Source organism: Mastomys coucha, unplaced genomic scaffold (genome assembly GCF_008632895.1).
Source record: "Mastomys coucha isolate ucsf_1 unplaced genomic scaffold, UCSF_Mcou_1 pScaffold18, whole genome shotgun sequence".
Lineage (NCBI taxonomy): Eukaryota > Metazoa > Chordata > Mammalia > Rodentia > Muridae > Mastomys > Mastomys coucha.
The window spans coordinates 73347327-73353986 of NW_022196900.1; positions in this window are offsets into that span (position 1 = coordinate 73347327).

Sequence of the window (6660 nt, forward strand, 5' to 3'; positions counted from 1 at the left end):
GAAAAGAAAAACAGATAATGTTTACTTAACTGAAGAAGCTGTGCTAAAGGGTGAATTGATTTCTAACACACCTTCTAGACCCACTGTGGCTTCAAGTGTACATTTTGATAAACTTGAGACCTATCAATCCTGCAGTTTTCTTTAAATGCCTTTCAAGCTTCTGGATGATATATGTCCCAAGACTCTTAGGCACTGGGTAGGGTTGCTTTTGTGGGTATCCAGTTATGTTTGTTTTTCTCTCCAGATAGACCCAGTTCTTAGCCATAGAACATTTTCATGATGCCTCTACTAGATGGTGAAAGCATGATGGGGGAAGAAAACTAGCCACTATTTCCTAGTTCTTCTCAGCTTTGCTCTCAGCCCCATCTTGCTAAAGAAGGTCGATGCATCCACTGGTAATTATAGCAGACGTGACAAAAATACTATCTGGATGTTGATAATATTTATTTTACCAAAGAGCTCTAGCAAATAATAAGTGAAAACCATAGCAGTTAGTCTATAAATTTGTTCCTCCCGAATGGTATTTCTAAGATGATGGTAGGCTTTGAAACCCATTGAATTGGGTTCAGATATCACCGTTACTTTCATTAGCTTGTTAATGGTTAATTACTTAAACTCTAAGTCTTACTTTTCTTCTGGCCACAGGATGCTGTCTACCTCATAGGATTAGTGTGAGATTCCAGTTAGCTTGTACACAGAGTACAATAGAATCTAGCGCACGCTATGTCCCTTCCTCTCCTTAACTTCTCATTCAAGACCAACCCAGGGGCTAGGAATAGAACTTGGGCCCTGAATTCAGTTCCCAGCACCAGACAGGAAGAACTGAAGTCAGCATTTCAGATGTACAGATCACTCTTCACTTCAGCTTAACAATAAGCCCGATCTCACTGAGTCTTAACTTGAGATACAGTGGAATCACTTAAGAGCTCTTTAAAATGCAATTCCAGGGCCCTGACCTGCTGAATCAACATGTCCCAGTGCTGAACAGAGCAGTGGGAACCTAGGTATGTATCCTAGCTAATTCTGATGTAGGTGATTAGTGAGCCTTTGCAAGCCATTGCCTTATCTATTCCTTATGAAAATGTCCACTAGATGGGCCTTTCTCACCTGCAGACATTCACACAGGATTTGGATTCCTCTGTTTTCTGTCTTCCTGATAGTTCCTATTGTTCCAATGTACTGCAGTTACATTGTGTTATATTTATTTGTGTGTGTTTACTAGACTGTGAGCTCCTTGAGGGTCAGGGTTTATCTTTATTCTCAGTGCCAGAGACATGACCTGAACCACAGAAGAAACTCAATTGTTGAACCAATAAATGATACAGATTTAACCAAAGATTTATTGACTTATGCATTTCTCTGTTAAATCCCATAATGTTGTGGTTTGAATGTAAATTTCCCCACAGCTCCTGTGTTTGAACATGTGGTCCACAGCTGGCAGTACTACTTGTGGGAGGTGGGAAGGTGGGTACGAAACCTCTGGGAGGTGGGGCCTCGCTGGCAAAGGTAGGTCGGGGAGCATGGCCTTAAAGGTTGTATACCAACTTCTAGTTCAAGATTACTGTTTCCCGATCCATGGCTTCCATGTGAACAAGCCTTAGCTACCACTTTCCACTGCATGAACTTTGCCAGGCCTTCTGAGCCATGATGGATTGTACCTGCTGAAAGCCCAAATAAATCCTTGCTTAAAGCTATCTGTCAGGTGTGCATTCACAGTAACACAAAAGTAACTAGTGATACACTTGGAACTGAACACCACCTCCCAGTCTCATTCTCTCTTCCCCCACCCTGAGTTTATTTTTTATTACAAAGAATTTATATGTATGAGTATTTGGCTGCATGTATGTTTGCATGCCAATGAAGGCCAGAAGAGGATGTTGGATCCCCTGGAACTAGAGTTCCAGATGGTTGTGAGACACCGAGTGGGTGCTAGGAATCAAACCAGGTTCTTTAGAAGAACAGCCAGTGCTCCTAACTACTGAGCCATCTCTCCAGCCCCACTGCCTCCCAGATGTTCAAGACAGGGACTCATGTAACCCAGACTGGCTTCATGATAGTGACCAGAGCTAGCCTTGATTTCCTGCCTGCATCCACCTACTAAGTTGTGGAATTACAGGCATGCACTTTTACTGGAACTACTGGCTTCTCTCTTTTAGACAGTAAGACAACAAGAGTTGTTTTGGTGCTAGGAATTAAACCCTGGGACTTCACACTGCTAGGGAAGCACTCTAACATGAACCATATCCCCAGCTATAACAACTCTGCAGCTGTTCACACAGCACCTACTGCTGTGTTAAGTGCTGCACCCTGGAGAATGAGCTGTGATCCTTGCTCCCAAGCTCTGTATCTACTACCTGTTTCTTGTCTCTGATTCTGAGCCTTATATCTAGAACCTGGTCTTGCTTTGCCTTGTTCTCAGAATATTCATACTTGTTTCTCTTCCAACTCATTTAGGAGGTAGAGCCATTCCCTACAATAGTGGCCTTTTGTTCGGTCTGGTAGAGGCACAGATGCCCACTCCCCCAGGCACTTGATAAAGCCTTGTTTTGGCAATTACATTTACCAAGTGCCAGTTTTTATACTGAACACTTAAAGTGAGAATATAGCAGTGGACAGGATAAACGGGACCTCTGCTCTCAGTAGTTTATATTCCTAAAACAAAGATAAGAAAGTAAGTAAAATCATCTCAGCTCAGATACCAGCTATGAAACATAAGGGGAGTGAACACAGTGGCTCATTGACCAGGAAAGCCATCTCTGCAGAGGTCACTTGATATGTGAGCTGGGGAGAGAGTCCCAGGTACAGCAAAGCAGCTGTGAAAATTGTGAAACATAAGCATGCTTGTTTGTGGGCATAGGTTTAGTTCCTGCCCTTGAGCATAGTTCAGGCAAGACACTGACATGCACAATGGCAATACCAGTGCCATCTCAGAGAAGGGCAGGGAGGGCTTGCCCCTTTCTGGTGTGGCAAGAGATATAAAATTGCTAGAGCATAGTACCTGGTAAGGTGGTAGCTTATGGCCTAACAGAAAATAACAGGTAAATATTATTCAAGCATATATACATATAACACAAAGGGAAGAGTGAGAGAGAAGGATTTTTCATGCAGAAAATAGAAGATCCTGTAAGTCCAAAACTGGCTTCTGCTTTACAATGTGTACAATAGCCACTAACATTTTCTGGGGCCTTATCATGTGCCAGACAGTCCTTCACACAGATTATCTAGTCCTATGGGACCAACAGGAACCTGCTCTTGCTCAGCAAGGAGAGAGCAACCTCCAGTCACCTCAAACTCCAGCCACAGCAGTAAGCTCAGTTATCCAGAAGGCATGGGTAGTAGCAGAACCAGTCTAAAGAAACATGTCTGCCAAGTCTCCTGGTGAGGAAAGAGCACCAGGAGCGGTTTGAAAGACACCGTGCTCTCACTAGGGAGAACCCTCCTGATGCTCCGCTTTAGGCTCATGGAGCATTCAGTCCTCTCAGCTCAGCTAGTATAGCAGCATGGTGGCAGCATTTTTATTCCTGTCTGCTAACAGAGATGAAAGTCACAGAGCAGAGGGAACATAAAGGCACCTGCCTGCATCAGGAGCCATGCCCAGAAAAGGAGACAGTTCGTGCTCCGGACCTACGGCTTTTCTTTGTCCTGTCTGCTAAGCGGATTCATTTCTCACATCCATTCTTACAGGGTTACTTCAGGGTTGTTTAAGCTTCAAGAATACAGAGGCCCATCTGTCTTTGTGGTAAAGTAAACAAACAAAAATAAATAACTGGGATATCTTTAAGAAAAAAATGTTCCCAAACAGGCCTCCTGGGATCCTCAGAGCACTCCGGGCAAAGTCCCTTTGGATGAACTCACAAGAGCTTCATCCATGTGATGCTTCCTGGCTTCTCCAGGCTCTGCTCTCTTGCTGGACTCCTTAGCAACAGCCATTTTATTGACAGTTCCCTGATCACTGTGCTCTGACTTCCTTCTTCTGGCCTGGTCTTTTTGACTATTTTTGTCTGATTGAAATGTCTATACATCTTTCATCAAATTATCTCCTAGCTGTCTTTCATACCTCCACTAAAGCATCTCCACTTTCTTTTTCCTTTTAACTTTTTATTGGTTCTTTCTGAATTACACACCGTGCACCCCAATCCCACTCATCTTCCTCTCCCCGTCGTACCTGCACTCTACCCTTGCAACCTGCCCCACAACAGAGAAAAAAAGTTCTTGTGGACACTGTAGTGTGTCAGAATATATACCCTTTGTCCACACTTCTTTGCTTGCAAATGTTCCTTGCAATGAGTCTTTGCTCTGGTTTGAGGCCCCAGGCTTCTGCTATTTTTGATAATGATGGAGCCTCCCTGGGACTCCTCTTAGATATCCTGTTGATGCCCTGTGTCTTGGAGATCCTCTAGTTTTGGATCTGTAAGACTGGCCCCTCACATACCACAGCAGTTCATCAGTGGGGTAGAAATTGGGGTGGGCCAATTCAGAGCTCTGGCTCTGGGCCTGAGAGTTTTCTAAGTTGGTCAGCCTGACAGCTTGCTCAAACCCCACACCACTGGGGCAAGTTCTGCTCTCAGGCCTGGGTGGGAGAGGGGCAGGAGGGAAGGGTTGGGGTAGTATCCATGCCAATGCTACCAGGGCCAGTTCTATTACACCACTAGGTGAGGTACAGGATCCACTCACCTGGCATCTCTACTTTCTCCAAGTCCTACTCTCTCCTTGTTGCCTCTGCCTGGATCATGTGCTCCGTTTCCCCAACATTTCGTGCTGAGCTCTTACAAAGATGTTACCCTTTAGGGATGGAATTATATTTCTGAGTTTCAGCATGAAATCTTAAAGAGAGATAGGAAATCCTAAAGATTCTGCATAAATTCACTAAATGCAAGCCACCTGCGTCTATAAGCATCCCTGAGGCCCAGCCCTGGCAGACGTGAGATCATGTCCCAGTCTCCGAGGGTGGCCATTTTGCTTACTCTTTCTAGAAGCTACATGTAAAAAATAAAAGCTTCATAAGAAGCAAAAGAGTCTAGAGCTGGTGAGCCACGAGAATGGAAAGGTAATGACTAAGCCTTTGGAATCAGACAATCGTTTCAGAGTAGCAGCCTGGCTTGTTCTTGTCCTAGCTCACTACATCTCAATATTAAAAGAGTCCTTAGAGATTGTCCATGAAATTCCAAGAGCTCCTTAGAGGTAGGCAACCTGAGAGTCTGCTCCTTATCCCAACTCACTCAGAGAATGGAAGTTTATTTACTACTAAGTTTAAAATACCACTGCCCGGCGAACTCTTGGCTTGTGGCTCACTGTGATCCCAGACCATTTACAATGTGACATCATCACCACCTTGCATTCTTATTTCTTCAACCATGCCCACTGTGATCCGGTCTCTGGACAGTTAACAGAGTGGGGGTGGGGAGGAGAGCAGCCATTGTAATTTTTGCCCTGGTATTACATGAAGAATGAGGAAGCATAGGTGTTTGCCGAGACTCATTTCATATATGACTCCAAGTAGACTCTGGATGTTTGCTTCCACAGCTTGTCTCCTTTCATTTGATCTTTGCAGCAACACAATAAGGGTAATATTACATTTCCATTTTACAGACGAGAGCACTGGGGAAACCGTATCGTGAATTTTGAGTCAGATCTAAATTAAAGCCCCAGCTTTGTCTCTCATTAGCTGTCTAGCCATGCACCCTGAGCCTTTGAGTTCTCATCTATAAGTAAAATAATAGTCCTGTCTCCAAAGCTAAAAGATAATAAAGCAATAAAGTTATGTATAGTGGCTAATATTAATGAACATGCAAAGTCAGTCATAGCTGTTAGATTGAGTCTCTGACTTGTGCAAGGTGCATGTCTCTATAGGAGGGTTAAGTCTGCTGGAATGTAAATTTTCTTTTAGAATATATATAGACCTTCTGCTTCTGGGATGAATATTTCTATTACGCTATTTCCTGAACAATGTTCCCACTTTCTGAAATCCTCTTCCAGGAATTTTGCAAGACTTGAGCTCTCATCAAATGAGGGACAGATGTTGAGAATCTGGGGAGCCTTAAGGCTGGCATCAGAAGCTGAAGGGAAGAACAGAGCTCCTTAGAGGTAGGCAACCTGAGAGTCTGGTCCTTAGCCCAACTCAGTTGACTCAGATCAGACAGGCTATGGTAATGCTTTAGCACTAGTTTGTCACCAGTCTGCTGGACCCATTGCCTACACTTAGGCAAAGACAAGAGGGTAGGGAATAAGAAGTAGGCAGGCAAACCTATAGCCAGCAAGCTAACATCTGGATCAGGAGCTAACACCTGGAATTTGGGGCCGAGGTATATAAGCTTATGTCATTATTTATATGTAGCTTATCTGAGAATTATTTTTTATTTACAAAAATTGTATTTATTTTATGTGTCTGTGTGTGCACTCACAGAAAGTTAGGGCTTTTAAGTAAGCTGTTTGTGTGTTGAGTGTTTTTTTGGTTGCTTTTTGTGTTGTTTGTTTTTGGTTTTTTGATACAGGGTCTTTCTATGTAGCCCTGGTTGTTATGTACACCAGGCTGGCCTTGAACTCATGGAGATCCTCCTGCCTCTGCCTCTGCGCTGGGATTGAAGGCATCCATCACCATGCCTAGCTTTGTGATGGCTGCTTTTGAGTGTGACCTCACTACAAGTTAGAGTTGCCTGAGAA